We start from the raw sequence: 19,012 nt of genomic DNA, 5'->3' as shown, positions 1-19,012 counted from the left end.
GTTGTAATATCAGAAAGAGAGAAAAGGATGTCTCAAAGCGCGTTCGAGGCTCAGCCACTCTGTCAACCCAACCATATCGCACGGCCTCTCCTCCATTGATCACCAATAAATGCCCATTTGCTTGTCTCCTTTATTACCCACAACTCCTTGCCTTTCATCAACTCCCCGACCATCACTCACCATCCTTAGAAAAAACTCTGCTCAGCTCCCTCGCGAATTCGCTAACCTAATTCCCCAAATCCCTCTCCTCTGGCCTCCGACAACATTTTTTGCCACTGTTGACCTGCCATTTTGTTCGCAGTAAGATCCCATAAACAACAATCAAATTGCCCTTGGTGGTGGTGAGCCGCCTCCTTGAACCGCTGCAGTCTGGGAGGTGAAGGTGCTCCCACAGTGCTGTTATGGAGGGAGTTCCAGCATTTTGACCCAGCGACGATGAAGGAATAGATATATTTCCAAGTCAGGATGGTGTGTGACTTGGAGGGGAATGTTCAGGTGGAGATGTTCCCATGCAACTGCTGCCCTTGTCCTTGTCCTTCTAGGTGATAGAGATTGTGGGTTTGGGAGGTGTTGACGAAGAAGCCTTGGCGAGTTGCTGCAGTGCATCTTGCAGATAGTGCACACTGCAGCCACGGTGCGTTGGTGGTAGATGTTGTAGCTGAACTGGAACAGCTTGGCTAGAGGTCCGGCTAGTTCTGGAGCACAAGTTTTCAGCACAACAGCTGGGATGTTGTAGGGGCCCAAGGCCTTTGCTGTATCCAGTGCGCTCAGCTGTTTCTTGATATCACGAGGCATGAATCAGATTGGCTGAAGACTGGCTTCTGTGATGGTGGGGACCTCAAGTGGGGACCTCAGTAACCAAAGAATTTTTTTTTGCTGGCATTTGTTAAGAAAGAAATGTTGACTAGTACACCTGAGGAACATCCTTTTCTTATTATTATATTGCCACAGCATTGCTGACATCCACTTGAGCTACCAGAACAAGCAGACAGAACATTTGTAAAAGGATGGAAGCTTTATGGAGGAAAGCACTTGGATTTTTTGCAGCTCAGCCTGAGCTGGGAGAGTAGTGCAAATAAGACTAAAGTGAATGCAGGCCAACAGGATTTCTATAGAAGTTTCAAAGCACGAGCAACTCTCGATTATCCGCACACGGATGCAACGGGAAACCGTTATAACAGCATTTAAAATTCCGTGTGTGTGCACACTGCTGCAGCCGCTGTCTCTTGCGGCCGCCGCTTACGTCGAAGTCCTTTCAGCCCGGGAAGGCATCGCGCTCCGGAACACCGGAGCTGGACAATCTCCTCCTCCAGGCCACCTGAATGCATGCTGGTAATGTCCATACTTACCTGCCTTGTTACTGTTTGTAGCTGATTGCACAGTATTTATTCATTGAAGTTTTAACTTTATAATGTCAACTCGCTCTAACGGAGAAATCATAGCCCAATCCCCGAGGGACCCAGATAATCGAGAGTTGCCTGTATAACTAAGGACAAGGATATCCAGCATGAAGGCAATCAGTAGACAACCTTATTCCATGCTAGATCCTGAATGGTTTGCATCCTTTGTGAACGGTTTTGGTTTCAGATTCACATTTGAGTTCTCTTTCATTGGTTATGTCAGAAACTTCATTAACTTGATACCCAAACAGATGGCATTTTAATATCTAGCTACACACTGCAATCTATTTTTTAATGATGCTGAGTGAGTTACAATCACTCCTGCGTGCACAGACTGATTAAACATAGTTGCAGTTCAAAATTCTTTCAAAATGTTGCTGTGGTGTGGACAATGTTATATTTTTTTTCTATAATAAGCATCTGTTGCGAAAATGAAGGAATAAAATGTTAAACTCTCGATAGCAGACATTGTTCGAACAGCATTTGACAAAATGGTTCAACCTATTGATACCATAAGTTGATTCAATGCCCAAAAATGCAGTTGTCTCTACTTCCTCATCCTTTGTGTGTAAGTCTTCAATTCAGAGTTGCCTGATTCAACCAAGCCTCACAGTACCTAATGTGCCTAACATCATGTGCAGTTTAATTCTACCTTTCCTACATAATAGTAACTGCACTTCAAATTAATCCATTGGCTGTAGCATGCTTTGCGATATTCCAGCTAAAGCATGAATGAGGGTTTCAGCAACAGATGAGCTGAGACAAAGGCGAAGATGAGCAATGTTAAGGCGGTGGAAGTCGATATGTGGTTGGAAGCTCAGCTTGGAGTCTAGTAAGACCCCAAGGTTGTGAACATCCTTGTTCAAGCAGAGACAGTGGCTGGGGTTAGTGCTAAAATTAGTGGCAAGGGTATGAAATTTGAGGTGGTGACCGGAAATAATGGCTTTGCTCTTCCCAATGTTTAACTGAATTAAATTGTGGTTCATCTAGGACTGGAGGTCGCACAAGCAGTCTGGCAACACCAAGGCAGTGGAGGGATTGAGAGAGGTAATATAGTGTCACATTGGGATTCAATTTTGAAAAATGCAGTTCACACTTGACAATGTTTTTCAGTTTAGATAGTAAGGTAACAGGCAGAAATAATACTCATCCTTTATAATTGGATGAAATTAGTACAATAAGACACCGGGGGTTTATTTTGGTGGAAGGGCAAAAACAGGCATTAAGTGCTAATAAGACACAACTGTTTGAAAGTCTGGTTTTAGCACACAATTAAGAACATAAGAACTTAAGAAATAGAAGCAGGAGTAGGCCATATGGCCCCTTGCGCCTGCTCCGCCATTTAATATGATCATGGCTGATCCGACCCTGGACTCAAGTCCACTTCCCTGCCTGCTCCCCATAACCCTTTATTCCCTTATTGGTTAAGAAACTGTCTATCTCTGTCTTAAATTTATTCAATGTCCCAGCTTCCACAGCTCTCTGAGGCAGCGAATTCCACAGATTTACAACCCTCTGAGAGAAGAAATTCCTCCATATCTCAGTTTTTAATGGGTGGCCTCTTATTCTACAATTATGCCCCCTAGTTCTAGTCTCTCCCATCAGTGGAAACATCCACCTGGTCAAGCCCCCTCATAATCTTATACGTTTTGATAAGATCACCTCTCATTCTTCTGAATTCCAATGAGTAGAGGCCCAACCTACTCAACCTTTCCTCATAAGTCAAGCCCCTCATCCCCAGAATCAACATAGTGAACCTTCTCTGAACTGCCTTCAAAGCAAGTATATACTTTCGTTAATATGGAAATCAAAACTGTACGCAGTATTCCAGGTGTGGCCTCACCAATACCATGTACAGCTGTAGCAAGACTTCTCTGCTTGTATATTCATCCCTTTTGCAATAAAGGCCAAGATTCCATTGGCCTTCCTGATCACTTGCTGTACCTGCATACTAACCTTTTGTATTTTATGCACAAGTACCCCCAGGTCCCGCTGTATGGCAGCACTTTGCAATTTTTCTCCATTTAAATAATAACTTGCTCTTTGATTTTTCTGCCAAAGTGCATGACCTCACACTTTCCAACATTATACTCCATCTGCCAATTTTTTTCCCACTCACTTAGCCTAGCTATGTCCTTTTGCAGATTTTGTGTGTCTTCCTCACACATTGCTTTTCCTCCCATCTTTGTATCATCAGAAAACTTGGCTACGTTACACTCGGTCCTTTCTTCCAAGCCGTTAATATAGACTGTAAATAGTTGGGGTCCCAGCACTGATCCCTGCGGCACCCCACTAGTTACTGTTTGCCAACCTGAGAATTAACCATTTATCCCAACTCTCTGTTTTCTGTTAGTTAGCCAATTCTCTATCCATGCTAATATATTACCCCCAACCCCGTGAACTTTTATCTTGTGCAGTAACCTTTTATGTAGCTGCTTGTCAAATGCTTTCTGGAAGTCCAAATACAACACATCCACTGGTTCCCCTTTATCCACCCTGTTCATTACATCCTCAAAGAATTCTAGCAAATTTGTCAAACATGACTTCCCCTTCATAAATCCATGCTGACTCTGTCTGAACTGGCCTAATTGCTGATTAACATAATTTAAATTTGCCTGGAGGCACTAAGACAGACACCTGACTCAAGCACTGATTAGAAGATATTTTTGTGGAGTTGCACAAGTGGGCTCCTTGCACCCACTTCCACTGAAGGTGTGGAGTGTGCTGACTGACACACAGCAGCAGGTTTCAGAATGGCTCCGAGACGGCGGGAGAGTCCGCACTGGTTCTCAGATTTGACACTGGAGGTCCTGGTGGAGGAGGTTCAGAGGAGGAGGATGTCTTGTACAAGCAGGCAGAAGGACACCAACTCGCCCTCCTGTCCCTCCTGCAGCAGCTGATGCTGCTCTGCCCGGCTTCATGTCTTCTTTCCATTACTCCTCCCGACCAAACGAGCCCCGAGCAAGATGCCGATGACCAAGCAGTCCCTTTCTCCTGGTCACTCCTATAAGGTGTTGTAGTGTATTTGCTTTATGGGTTCTTTGCTTAAGAATTCATAGCTACACATTGGGCTGGATTTTCAGTTCTGCTCATTTCGGGGCGGTAATGGCGGTGGGGCGTTAAAGTTTGCAGCCGGGAACGGTTTGCGCCTCAGTCAGCAAAATTCAGCAGCTGGGCCCTGAGTGTGGGGCGGAGCGCTAAGGGAGGCGCTACGAAAGTAAACTTGCGCAAAACATAAAAACAGATAGTAAAAGCTTTTACCGATATATAAAATGGAAGAGAGTGACTAAAGTAAATGTTGGTCCCTTAGAAGATGAGAAGGGTGATTTAATAATGGGAAATGTGGAAATGGCTGAGACCTTAAACAATTATTTTGCTTCGGTCTTCACAGTGGATGACACAAAAACCATGCCAAAAATTGCTGGTCACGGGAATGTAGGAAGGGAGGACCTTGAGACAATCACTATCACTAGGGAGGTAGTGCTGGAGAGGCTAATGGGACTCAAGGTAGACAAGTCCCCTGGTCCTGATGAAATGCATCCCAGGGTATTAAAAGAGATGGCGGAAGTTATAGCAGATGCATTCGTTATAATCTGCCAAAATTCTCTGGACTCTGGGGAGGTACCATTGGATTGGAAAGCAACTAATGTAACGCCCCTGTTTAAAAAAGGGAGCAGACAAAAGGCAGGTAACTATAGGCCGGTTAGTTTAACATCTGTAGTGGGGAAAATGCTTGAAGCTATCATTAAGGAAGAAATAGCGGGACATCTAGATAGGAATAGTGCAATCAAGCAGACGCAACATGGATTCATGAGCCACTGAAAATCCCAAGCTAAACAGCCGGCCTCGGAGCGCTCTAAGAGAGGCCTGGGGAGAAAAACAAACCTGAAAAAAAATCCACCAAGAACATTTCCAAAAAATAAATCACGCCACCTCAACGTAATCGCAAAAAAATTAAATAGAAAACAATCACACTTCTCTGAGTTCGACAATACTTACCTCACTGCGGCCGCTACAGCTTGGATGGCCAGCTTTCACAGGCGGTCCCAGCAGGGCGCTCTATGGAGCGCTACGGATTGGGCGGGAGACAAAAGTCAAGCCGGTGTCACAACCAGGGGCATTGCACACCAGCTCGCCTCTTCCAGGCGGTAATGCTCTGCGCACCGTCGAAACAGTCACCAAAAGTTCCGGCGGGACGCTGAAAATTGGACACTCGCCTGAAAGAGCTTTCCACTGCCCCTGCGGGCACTAACGGGAGGCAGAAGACGGAAAGTCCAATCCAATATTAGCTGTGAGAACTAGCTGGTTCATTAGCAAAGCTTTAACAATGAAATTGAACAATACCAGTTTATACATCAGGCTCACAACAGCCCACCACATCATGAGCCTGAGCTCAATGAACTGGGGTTTTATTGCACCTTGTGAACATACGTGATTGGCTAAACCACTCACAGTGCAACAGCTCCATAACTATTTCAGTTGAAATGTAAATCAAATGCCCCCTTTTGGAAAGGGCACTCGAACCCACAAATTTACATTTTAAACTTGAACGTTGCCAGCGGTGATGATGCACTCCAGTCCCTCCGGCGCCCACCTCTCGTGGAAGGCCGCGAGCCTATCAGTGGACACCACATGCTCCATCTCCAGGAACACCCTGGCTCGAACGTAACCACGGAAGAGAGGCAGGGGCAGTCAGGCTGAACGAGCCCCTCGACCGCCAGCTGCCTGGATCGGCTGATGGCACCCTTGGCCGTGCCCAGGAGCAGTCCTACGAGGAGGCCTTCCGACCTGCCCGCTCCCCTCCGCACAGGGTGCCCAAAGATCAGGAGTGTGGGACTGAATTGCAACCAGAATTTGAGGAGCAGCCACTTCAAATATTGGAACAGGGCCTGCAACCTGACACACTCCACATAAAGATGGAACACGGACTCTTCCAGACCGTAGAAATTACAGGCGGCCTGGGAGTCCGTGAACTGCAACAGTTCCACAAACCTGAGAGCAGGTGTCCAATAATTCAGAGTAACACAGCACTCACACTTTTTAAGTGAAGTCCTCAGAGAATTTCCAGAATAAATGTTGATAGAGTGTTATTGAAGTCTTGACAAGCTGTCCAGGAAAATTTCCCGATGTGTCTCAAAAATCCTCTTCAAGCCGCCAACGGCAAGTCAACAGTGAAAGCTGAGCATGGCTTTAAGTAGCGCTTGAAATCCTCAGCAACTACTTGTTTATTCCTATTCAGCTGGTCACTGTTAGAAGAGGGCGTTAGTTGAAGCGCTAGCCACTAAAATGTCGCACGGCCTCGTTAATGAGCGCTAGCAGGCAATTTAATTGACAACCTGCCCCTTAACGGTCTCCCAGGCGGCCGTCTTGGCTAATCTTCTACCTCAACTCCACTTTCCTGCACTATCTCCATATCCCTTGATTCTTGAAGAGAAAGACATTTGTTCCATTTTACATTGGGGAAAAATGTTGATAACCTAGTTCTCCAAACTAATTTAACATAACAACTTGCATTTATATCATGCTTTAAACAGAAAAACATCCCAAGGAGCTTCACAGCGGTGTAAGAAGCACATGGCCCCGAGCCAAAGAAAGAGAGGTGACCAAAAGCTTGGTCAAAGAGGTGAGTTTTAAGAAAGGTCTTAAAAGAGAGGGCGATAGAGAGATGGAGCAGTTCAGGGACAGACTTCCAGAGCAGGAGAGGTTATAGCCACGAATGGTGGGATGAAGAGGGGAGGGAGTATAAAGGATACCAGATTCAGAGGAATAGGGTTGGAGATTGTAGGCCTGAAATAAGATTGCGGAGATAGGGAGGGGTGAGGTCATGGAAGGATTTAAACAGAATGATGAGAATTTTGAATTTGGGGAGGGGGGCTAGCTACTGAGAAGGGAGGTGACGGGCAAATAGGACATAGTGCAGGATAGGATATGGCAGCAGAATTTTCAATGAGCTGAAAATAACGCAGGATGGGAGGCTGACGAGGAGGGCACTGGAGAAATTGAATCTAGAGGTGACAAAGACATATATGAGGGTTTCAATGGCAGATGGCTGAGGTAGGGGAAGAGGCAGGTGATATTATGGAGGTGAAAGGAGGCGATCTTTGTAATATGAATAGGATTTGGGGGCTGGAGCTCAGTTCAGGGTCTAAAAGGATGCTTAGTTTAACAGCACTCTGATTGAACCTGAAACAGTTGTTGGAAAGGGATATGGAGTTGGTGCAGAGAGCATGGATTATTTGACAGGAGCCAAAGACGATTGTTTCATTCTTCCCAATGTTTATTTGGAGGAAATTATGGCTCCTCCAAGACTGGCTGATGAACAAGCATTGTGACAAAACAAAGAAGGGTTCAGGAAGCAGTGAAGAGGTCATTTTTTGAGGGCCAAGGATGGCTCCTTGGAAGATGCTGTATGTTATGGTGTGCGTTTGGGAAGTCACTGCAGGTGATGCTCTGGCTACAATCTGTTCGGTAAGTGTGGAATCAAACAAGTGCAGTCCCACAAAACTGCACAACAGAGGAAAGGCAGTGGAACAAGATGGTGTGGTTGACCATGTCTCTTTTAAGGGTCCAAAGGACTTTGTTTCTGAATAATGTTAATTCAAATTATAGTAAAAGTTCGACATTACAATTCGGGTATAATTAGTCAACTAGTTCCTTTGGAAGGGGCAGAATCATAGAATCATAGAATCATAGAAGTTTACAGCACAGAAGGAGGTCATTTCAGCCCATCATGTCCATGCCGGCCAACAAGAGGCTATCCAGCCTAATCCCACTTTCCAGCTCTAGGTCCATAACCCTGTAGGTTACCGCACTTCAGGTACACATCCAAGTACTTTTTAAATGTGGTGAGGGTTTCTGTCGTTACCATGCTTTCAGGCAGTGAGTTCCAGACCCCCACAACCTTCTGCGTGAAGAAATTTCCCCTCAAATCACCTCTAAAATTTCTATCAATTACTTTAAATTTATGCCCCCTGGTTGTTGACCCTATCTGCTAAGGGAAATAGGCCTTTTCTATCCACTATATCAAGGCCCCTCATAATTTTATACACCTCAAAGAAGTCTCCCCTCAGCCTCCTCTGTTCCAATGAAAACAAATCCAGCCTATCTAATCTGTCCTCATAGCTTAGATTCTCTACTCCCGGCAACATCCTCGTAAATCTCCTCTGTACCCTCTCCAGTGCAATCATGTGGCAGGGGGATGGGAACCAATGCAGGGAGATAGAGGGAAACAAAAAGGAGGCAAAAACAAAAGACAGAAAGGAGATGAGGAAAAGTGGAGGGCAGAGAAACCCAAGGCAAAGAACAAAAAGGGCCATTGTACAGCAAAATTCTAAAAGGACAGAGGGTGTTAAAAAAACAAGCCTAAAGGCTTTGTGTCTTAATGCAAGGAGTATCCGCAATAAGGTGGATGAATTAACTGTGCAAATAGATGTTAACAAATATGATGTGATTGGGATTACGGAGACGTGGCTCCAGGATGAGCAGGGATAGGGAACTCAACATCCAGGGGTATTCAACATTCAGGAAGGATAGAATAAAAGGAAAAGGAGGTGGGGTAGCATTGCTGGTTAAGGAGGAGATTAAGGCAATAGTTAGGAAGGACATTAGCTTGGATGATGTGGAATCTATATGGGTAGAGCTGCAGAACACCAAAGGGCAAAAAACGTTAGTGGGAGTTGTGTACAGACCTCCAAACAGTAGTAGTGATGTTGGGGAGGGCATCAAACAGGAAATTAGGGGTGCGTGCAATAAAGGTGCAGCAGTTATAATGGGTGACTTTAATATGCACATAGATTGGGCTAACCAAACTGGAAGCAATACGGTGGAGGAGGATTTTCTGGAGTGCATAAGGGATGGTTTTTTAGACCAATATGTCGAGGAACCAACTAGGGGGGAGGCCATCTTAGACTGGGTGTTATGTAATGAGAAAGGATTAATTAGCAATCTCGTTGTGCGAGGCCCCTTGGGGAAGAGTGACCATAATATGGTGGAATTCTGCATTAGGATGGAGAATGAAACAGTTAATTCAGAGACCATGGTCCAGAACTTAAAGAAGGCTAACTTTGAAGGTATGAGGCGTGAATTGGCTGAGATGGATTGGCGAATGATACTTAAGGGGTTGACTGTGGATGGGCAATGGCAGACATTTAGAGACCGCATGGATGAACTACAACAATTGTACATTCCTGTCTGGCATAGAAATAAAAAAGGGAAGGTGGCTCAACCGTGGCTATCAAGGGAAATCAGGGATAGTATTAAAGCCAAGGAAGTGGCATACAAATTGGCCAGAAATAGCAGCGAACCTGGGGACTGGGAGAAATTTAGAACTCAGCAGAGGAGGACAAAGGGTTTGATTAGGGCAGGGAAAATGGAGTATGAGAAGAAGCTTGCAGGGAACATTAAGACGGATTGCAAAAGTTTCTATAGATATGTAAAGAGAAAAAGGTTAGTAAAGACAAATGTAGGTCCCCTGCAGTCAGAATCAGGGGAAGTCATAACGGGGAACAAAGAAATGGCGGACCAATTGAACAAGTACTTTGGTTCGGTATTCACGAAGGAGGACACGAACAACCTTCCGGTTATAAAAGGGGTCGGGGGGTCTAGTAAGGAGGAGGAACTGAGGGAAATCCTTATTAGCCGGGAAATTGTGTTGGGGAAATTGATGGGATTGAAGGCCGATAAATCCCCAGGGCCTGATGGACTGCATCCCAGAGTACTTAAGGAGGTGGCCTTGGAAATAGTGGATGCGTTGACAGTCATTTTCCAACATTCCATTGACTCTGGATCAGTTCCTATGGAGTGGAGGGTAGCCAATGTAACCCCACTTTTTAAAAAAGGAGGGAGAGAGAAAACAGGGAATTATAGACCGGTCAGCCTGACATCGGTAGTGGGTAAAATGATGGAATCAATTATTAAGGATGTCATAGCAGTGCATTTGGAAAGAGGTGACATGATAGGTCCAAGTCAGCATGGATTTGTGAAAGGGAAATCATGCTTGACAAATCTTCTGGAATTTTTTGAGGATGTTTCCAGTAGAGTGGATAAGGGAGAACCAGTTGATGTGGTATATTTGGACTTTCAGAAGGCGTTCGACAAGGTCCCACACAAGAGATTGATGTGCAAAGTTAGAGCACATGGGATTGGGGGTAGTGTACTGACATGGATTGAGAACTGGTTGTCAGACAGGAAGCAAAGAGTAGGAGTAAATGGGTACTTTTCAGAATGGCAGGCAGTGACTAGTGGGGTACCGCAAGGTTCTGTGCTGGGGCCCCAGCTGTTTACACTGTACATTAATGATTTAGATGAGGGGATTAAATGTAGTATCTCCAAATTTGCGGATGACACTAAGTTGGGTGGCAGTGTGAGCTGCGAGGAGGATGCTGTGAGGCTGCAGAGCGACTTGGATAGGTTAGGTGAGTGGGCAAATGCATGGCAGATGAAGTATAATGTGGATAAATGTGAGGTTATCCACTTTGGTGGTAAAAACAGAGAGACAGACTATTATCTGAATGGTGACAGATTAGGAAAAGGGGAGGTGCAAAGAGACCTGGGTGTCATGGTACATCAGTCATTGAAGGTTGGCATGCAGGTGCAGCAGGCGGTTAAGAATGCAAATGGCATGTTGGCCTTCATAGCAAGGGGATTTGAGTACAGGGGCAGGGAGGTGTTGCTACAGTTGTACAGGGCATTGGTGAGGCCACACCTGGAGTATTGTGTACAGTTTTGGTCTCCTAACCTGAGGAAGGACATTCTTGCTATTGAGGGAGTGCAGCGAAGGTTCACCAGACTGATTCCCGGGATGGCGGGACTGACCTATCAAGAAAGACTGGATCAACTGGGCTTGTATTCACTGGAGTTCAGAAGAATGAGAGGGGACCTCATAGAAACATATAAAATTCTGACGGGGTTAGACAGGTTAGATGCAGGAAGAATGTTCCCAATGTTGGGGAAGTCCAGAACCAGGGGTCACAGTCTAAGGATAAGGGGTAAGCCATTTAGGACCGAGATGCGGAGGAACTTCTTCACCCAGAGAGTGGTGAACCTGTGGAATTCTCTACCACAGAAAGTTGTTGAGGCCAATTCAGTAAATATATTCAAAAAGGAGTTAGATGAGGTCCTTACTGCTAGGGGGATCAAGGGGTATGGCGAGAAAGCAGGAATGGGGTACTGAAGTTGAATGTTCAGCCATGAACTCATTGAATGGCGGTGCAGGCTAGAAGGGCCGAATGGCCTACTCCTGCACCTATTTTCTATGTTTCTATGTTTCTATGTCCTTCCTGTAATGCGGTGACCAGAACTGCATGTAGTACTCCAGCTGTGGCCTAACCAGTGTTTAATACAGTTCAAGCATAACCCCCCTGCTTTTGTACTCTATGCCTCGGCTAATAAAGGCAAGCATTCCATATGCCTTCTTAACCACCTTATCTACCTGGCCTGCTACTTGTCATTTTAGTGATTTTGTTAAAAAGTTCTAAAACTAACAAATAAATCAGTTTTCTGGAAAATTAACCTGCTGTATACAATTAGCCACAGGTACATTTTTACTCTCAACAAGTACAACTGACGGATGACAAAATTACAGTTGGATTCTGGTTGACCCCACTGACAGAGATTAAATCATCTTTCATAATAACCTATGACATAGTGGAGTAGAAATTAGGATGTGTTTTGCCCATTTTTCAGGCCGTGCAACAGATATCAATTTCTGGGCTCAAAATCCTGTGCCCAATCAGTGCTGTCACCATACTGGTCCTCGCGCGACTGGATGCAACCTGAAAGTAGTGTTGGATCAATTTAAATATGCAACGATAGATCCTGCGCCTGTTTCGGAACCCTTATACAAAGTGGGTGAAAAACTGGCGGAGTATTTGGCAAGCTTGCTCCGACAAGTTTTTCCAGTTCTACAGTGCTCTAACCAGTGGTCCTTAAAGGGACAGCTAGAGGCTACTGAACAAAAGATAGCGAAAGCTTGCTTTACTTACCCACGTTCTCCTCCAACCCTACTTCCCAGGACTTACCTGAGGCTTGCTGCTAGTGAGGCAGAAGATCCAAATTCAATCCCAGATGTCAGCTGACTCTGGAGGCACAAGGGAATCCGGCAGATCACCTCTACTATTAAAATATGGCCCGAATCCTAATTTTGGATGAGCCTTGGCCTCTTGCAGTGCATTGCCTATTCTAAGCCCAGAAACAGACCTAAATACATTTCCATCCCAGTCTGCGCACAATATTTTTTAAACATAATTTTCACCTCTCTTTTCCCAAAGGCGCTGACTCACATTGAGCTGCCGGCCACAGAGTGGCCATTCTTCATGTGCAATTCTAGTCAATAAGCATCAGTGGTTTATTCAAGTACGCCAGGTGAACCTGATCCTGCCCTCATCAAACAACTCCACAAACACATCCAGCAGTCACTGGATAGTGTAAGTAGTGGAAATCATGGATGATGGGTTCTCCTCCCAAAGCCAGGAACATTGTGAACCCTACTTGTGCCCTTGGCCACGATCAGCAAAGAAACCTGGAATCTAGCAGATATGCATTGCTTCGTGCTACGGCAGATGATATGTTTCACCATTTTTGACCATTTCGCAGAACTGAATTTTTGTATTACAGTTTTTTCTTTGCTGTTGGATATGTAACCTATTTGTTATGAAGTTGGAGCAGGTTACAAAGACTTCTGTGATGTGGTCAGATTTGGACTTACCGCGCAGTTTATCTTCGTTGTATTGTAGGCCACGATTTTACGAACCACGGCAGATCCGTGGCAGGCGATGTCGGTTCCCGACCCCAATACTGGCTTCATCCCACTATGTGAAATGACTTTCCATTGATGGGGCTTGTTAAGCCTGCCCAGCGAGCTTCCCGGGCCAATTAGAGAAAGCGGGTCTGGTGAGGTCGTTTGATGATGTGTCATCAGCCATTTTGTTAAAGGGACCATGGCAAATTTATTTTGACAATTATGCTGTCAGTGTTCTACAGCATTGAAGTGCTGCAAACACTGACAAGCTCTGCGCAGAAGTGCTGGGGTGCACCCAGGCTCTCCCATGACTCTCTCCATATGCTTGTGGAGGAAATGACAACACACAGGAAGGTCCTCTTCCCTTCCCATGAGTGGAAGAAACCTCCTCAGTAGATCAACACAGCCTGGTTACACATTGCACAGGAGGACACAAACAGGGATATGGTCAGGAGGACCTGGGTGCAGTGCCGCAAACGTTTCAATGATCTCAGTGGATCCCGAAACGTTAGTACAAAGCCACACTCAACCTCATCCTGCTGTGCCCCTCATCACATCCCCATCACTCTGCTTTCCTACCCTACTCCTGCACATCTTTGCTCACTGACCTTGGACCTCCACCCATTTCTCTCTATCTACATTATCACATCCCCATCTCACTAGCCACGCCTCACACTTACCCTCATCCTAGTGCAACCATACCAACTAACAACACACAAGGATAGGCACTTGGGTGTTTTATGCAATGTTCATGTAAAGTTGCTGTTATTGAGGTGTCAGACATTAAACCTTTATTTTCAACACTTTGCTGTCTTGGACAGATTTGTGTGCACCTTTGGAAGTGGCTTAGTGAGTTGCAGTGAATGGCGAGACATAATGGTACCCTCCACAATGGTTATGAGTGTGAAATAAATGGCTTGGTCATTGTACAGATGCTTTATGGTGCTGGTGTGGGGTGGTGCAAACCTGGCACATCATGTGGCAGCCAGGGTGTACAGCATCAAGTGAAGTAAATCTGGCCATCCCTGGCCTCCTGGGCAGCATAGTGGTTGGGTGCTGATGCCCTGTGTCCTGTACAGCATGAGGTGATTGCGGAGAAGGTTGATGTTATTGTTGGTGCTGCTGGTGTGCCTGGAGATGCTGGTATTGGGGCTGATCATGGTGACATTCTGAGGACCCAGGTGAGGGAGTTTTAAGGGCACCTATGCTGATGGAGTAGATGGCAGGTGAAGTACAGATGACAGAAGTGATCTGTCACTGGTGAGAGCAGGTAATGAGGTCAGACTGGATGGAGACTTGTGTAAAGACTTGCAGCTTCCTGAATCTGCAGTGGAAATGCAGTTTAGAGAAGCTAGTGGTTAAGAGAACATATCTCAATCAGCTGGGAGCTTTGACTTGACATTTGAAGCTGTCAAAGCGCCCAGCTGATTGAGATATGTTCCTTTAACCACTAGCTTCACAGACGAGGTCTAAGCACAGCGGGAAACCGGTGGGCGACCTGTAAATTCCAAAAAGCTATGGAAAAAAGTGGCTGTAAACAAGGCAATAACAATTTTAATTGCCTCCCCCGCCGCTGCATGTTGGGTCTGCTCATGCTGAGAGACCCGACATTTGGTAAAGGCGCATGGTGACAGCTTCACAGCGGGGTCCTGACTCGCTGGGGTAAAAAAACAGTTTCCCACCCGACCCACCCCTGACTGACCCCCGCAAAATCCAGCTTGTAGTTACCACTGTTCCGAGAACATGATTCCTGAAAGGTGATCAGATTGTCATATGTCTATAGATTTTCCATCACTGTGCATTTTTTATTTCAGTAGAGCAAGGCCATTTGCTATTAACTGTAGTATATAGTAGTTTCCTAATTTCATTATAAATTCGTTTTACAATTGCAAAACTATTTCCTTATTATACACTCCAGGGAGTCATGTGATTATATTAGTCTGCAGTGAATTACATCTCAAATACTTGATGAGATTGAGTTTAATCAATGTAAATTCACATTATGTTCAAATGTTGCATGCAATGTTTTCATTTTAAATCATATTAAAAATTGATGGCAATAAATAAATAAAAATGTTTATAAACTTTACAAGTTTACTATTTTTTGGTGAAGGACATATGTTAATCTTGTGGAACGGAGTATATTTTCACTTTTGGCACCAGTCTTTTTAATTCATTCTTGAAATGTGGGCGTTGCTGGCAAGTCCAGCCTATATTATCCATCACTTGAGATAGTGATCATGAGGGTTCTTCTTGAACCGCTGCAATCTATCTAGTGAACATGCTCCCACACTGCTATTAGGGAGCGAGTTCCAGGCGTTTGGCCCAGCGATGATAAAGGAAAAAGCGATATATGTCCACAGGATGGTATATGACTTGGACGTTTTCTTGGGCGATCCCATGCACCTGCTGCCCTTGTTCTTCTAGGTGGTGGAGGTCACAGGTTTAGGATATGCTGCTGAAGAAGATTTGGTGACTTGCTGCAGTGTATCCTGTAGATAATACACTCTGCAGCCACGGCGCGTCAATGGTGAAGCGAGTGGATGAAGTCACAGGATGAAGCATATCCACAACAGGAATAGAACAGCCAATTGCAAATTAAAGCTCCCAGATAATGGGGCTGAACTTGGGGAAGGCCAAGTCCCGCCCAAATGGCTGCCGAGAGACCGGGCAGCACTTTGGGTGGGAAATTGATGAAAAATAATTTAAAAATTGGGCCGGCGGCAAACAAGCAACGTACGCTGTCAAATTGGGCTGGAGCGGGCAAGAGCTGCCAATCTCGGTGAAGTCGGGCCGATGGAGGGTCGAAGGCTTTCGAATAAAAATGATTGGAAAAAAAAATTACCCGGAAGACCTTCATTCACTGAAAAAAAATTTATTAAAAAGTTCACTAAAATTTTTTTCAGTTTTTTCAGTGTTGTAACTTACCTTGGGAGTTACAGCAGCCTCCTCGCGATGATCCTTCCCCCTGCTGGCACCGACTCCCGCCTGCCCCAGTCTCGCATCTCGGCGGGCGGGAGGTCACTTGCATCACTTGGCTGTCCGCTAACGTCAGCGGGCGGTTCCTGGCGGCTCTCCCTTCCCGCCCGCTCCAGCCGAAGTGCAAACTGGCACTGGGCGCAACTCGGAGAAGAATATCGGCGGATCTCGGCGGCAGTGGGCAGCAAGGCCATCAATTTCAGCCCCATTAATGTGCCTTAGGCTCAACCTTCAAAGAGCATTCACCATGGTAATAATATTATCTGAGCTTTTTACTGGACACTCTCTTATTTTAGTCAATGTTTCATATCATGAGCCGTGAGTCTGAAAGGTGGAGATTATAAGCTGAGGCAAGGCTGCGGAATATAACGTTTTTGTAACCTTTAATAGTTATTCCTTCATCAGTTTTGGATTTGCGCGAACCCTAAAACAAGCTCAAATAGATTCCATACTGTCAGAAGTGACTGGATGAGAGGGGAGAAATAAAGGAACAATAGGAGTAAAAAATAAAGTAAAAAAAGCCTTGTACAGTAAAGTAAGAGTGAAATGCAAAACATTTCAACCTCCATCTTGCCTTCAGCTAGCTGAAAATCCTGCAAAAAATTGGAAAGGGGTTAAAGCAATATTTTGAATTATTTGCAGATGAAAATAGTGAAAAAGAATGAAGGCATCCATCGTTCAACCTGTGATTAGAGAAGAAGCATTCGACATTTAGAGTAATTTCCACTTTGGGAATGAAGAAAATCTGGTAGTAGATGTAATAATGAATAATTATGAGAAGGACTGCAGGTTTAAACATAATGTGGCATGTGAAAGCACAGCTTTTTCACACGTGTGCAGTAACTGGAAGAAACCATTGACCACAATGTGACTGAATTAAGTTATTCACAGTAGGGTATGAATTGGGGGAATTTGAGGAATCGCTAACAAAGGACAGAATAATTTGTGGAACACCAGATAATTATCTGGGAGAAAGACAGCTGGGAGAGCAAGAGTTGACATGAGCCATAGCAGTACAGATTTGTAGGTCAGCTGAAAACATAAAAGTATAAGCAGTGAGAAAAATGGAAACATTCAGGCAGTGTTCAAGAGATTAACAAACAAGAGATGGATAAACGGGCTGCGGAATCATCGATTGAGGATACAACCACTAGAGTCTACCCCAACTATATCATCTGTATCAGCTGGCAGAACAGAGAGCAATAGAGAAAGTAATGTAAGAACAAGTCTATCACAAAGTGAAATTCCTAGAGTACGAAGATCGAATTTTGAGAGATTGAACTGGATTTTCCTTTGATTTACCATTTGTCTGTAGGCAGTTCCTAGGGCACTATGTTGAGTAAAATAAGTGATAATGGCTACCACCTCAACTCTGCCGTTGAAGAAAAGCAGTATTTTCCTCCAGAAATAGCACCATTACCCTTTATTGTCTGCCTGGAGCTGGTCCTACTGAACTTTCCATAACTTCTGCCCCAAACCTGACCCTAATTTTTACCGCCATGATACAAGTGGTAGTATGAGCACTGCAGCACTGTCCCTGAAACATTATGTTTGCTGGAGTTGAAGGCTTGTTCTCCTTTGTGTGCATATTGATTTTAGCTGCTTGGAGCTCTGTGGGTTCTTTTAAGACTTTCACTGCCTGGTTTCGTCAGCTCTGCAGAAAGTACAGTTGTGAGCTGGGAACATGAATTACCCAATGGGGAACTCTCAGTTCCTGAGGGGAGGAGGGTGAGGATATGGAAGAGGTTGGATTGTAGGCATAGCAGAAGATATTTGTTCTCAGACTGATATTGTTATCTGCATTGTATCATATTGCAGGATCACAAAGAATGGGGGCAAATAAAAACAGTCAGGGAGCCATTGGGTTATAAATAAGTCAAAATGTTTATTTGTTTTAAAGGAAAGAAAAAGCAATAATATTTTAAGCTTTGATAAATGTTCCCTTACTTTGGTAAATACCAATATTTCCTTTAAGTTTGTGTATGTAATTCAGTAATATTCCTTTAATAATCATTATCTCACATCCATCAATTAGGCAATCAGTTGGATTCAGAGTGTACTTGTTAAGAGTCTGCAGGATGTATTTTCTATGCTGAGGTTAAGGTATTAAATATAAAGTTGTTTGAAATCTTAATAAAGTGTTCCATCTTGGATTTCAGCGTGCCTAAAACATTTCCACATAAAAGCATTACACCAATTTCAGAAATGCGATTTATCCATTGTCCACATTGGCCACTCCTGTGAATTTTCTAAATTACTCTGAATGATGCCAGATTATATGAAAATAGTAAGCATTACACCCGTACTAGCTTCATGGAGTAATGCTGCTTTTCCCTTAGGTCTTGCAAGATAATTCAATCCGTATATCAACAGGGGAAGCCATAGATCATCACCATGGAAGCAGCCTTCTTTGGCAAGGACTCAGTCAATCTTGGCAGGAAAGATTCACTGGCATTAAAAAGACAATATCCTTTCTGTTGAACTGATCCAGCACGATTTACAAAGTGAAAACAGGTCAGAGCAAAACACCATCTTCCCGCATTGTTCAAAAGTTTGAAGGAGAGATCAAGCCTAATTAAAGCTAATAGGCCACTTACTATTATACTCCATTTTTTTCTTTGACCATCTGTTTGACATCGTTGGTGCCAGAAACTACAGACAAAATAACTTGCTTCCTCGAAGACTGGGGTGCAATCATGTAAGTTTTGTTTTGGGGCATTTTTGGCACAATTTTTGTCAGGATTCTCGTGCTGCAAGCATTGCTGTGGTGAGGGATTTCCTATTGTAAACATAGCTGTGGTGAGAGCTCTCATAATGTACATATTGATATGGTCAGAAGCTTCCTGTTGTAAATGCATCTGTGGGCAGGGGTTTCCTGTCGTGGTAACGGGACTCC

General features: G+C 44.5%; 1 long non-coding RNA gene across 2 annotated transcripts in view; it reads left to right on the top strand.

Moving 5' to 3' along the window:
• The window catches only part of LOC139276168 (uncharacterized), a 169,846-nt gene extending 151,186 nt beyond the window's left edge, over positions 1-18,660 (top strand). Inside the window, exons 6-7 of one of the 2 annotated variants that reach the window (XR_011595829.1) lie at positions 6,935-7,023; positions 18,456-18,660. This is a non-coding gene — a long non-coding RNA (uncharacterized lncRNA). The remainder of the gene's footprint in view (positions 1-6,934; positions 7,024-18,455) is intronic. The other variant, XR_011595830.1, reaches the window with a different exon arrangement.
• Positions 18,661-19,012: the final 352 nt, after the last annotated feature.

The sequence above is a fragment of the Pristiophorus japonicus genome, chromosome 11 (assembly GCF_044704955.1).
Source record: "Pristiophorus japonicus isolate sPriJap1 chromosome 11, sPriJap1.hap1, whole genome shotgun sequence".
In the NCBI taxonomy this organism is placed as follows: domain Eukaryota; kingdom Metazoa; phylum Chordata; class Chondrichthyes; family Pristiophoridae; genus Pristiophorus; species Pristiophorus japonicus.
The sequence above is the reverse complement of the archived record's forward strand: the minus strand, read 5'-3'. Positions and strand labels throughout refer to the sequence as shown.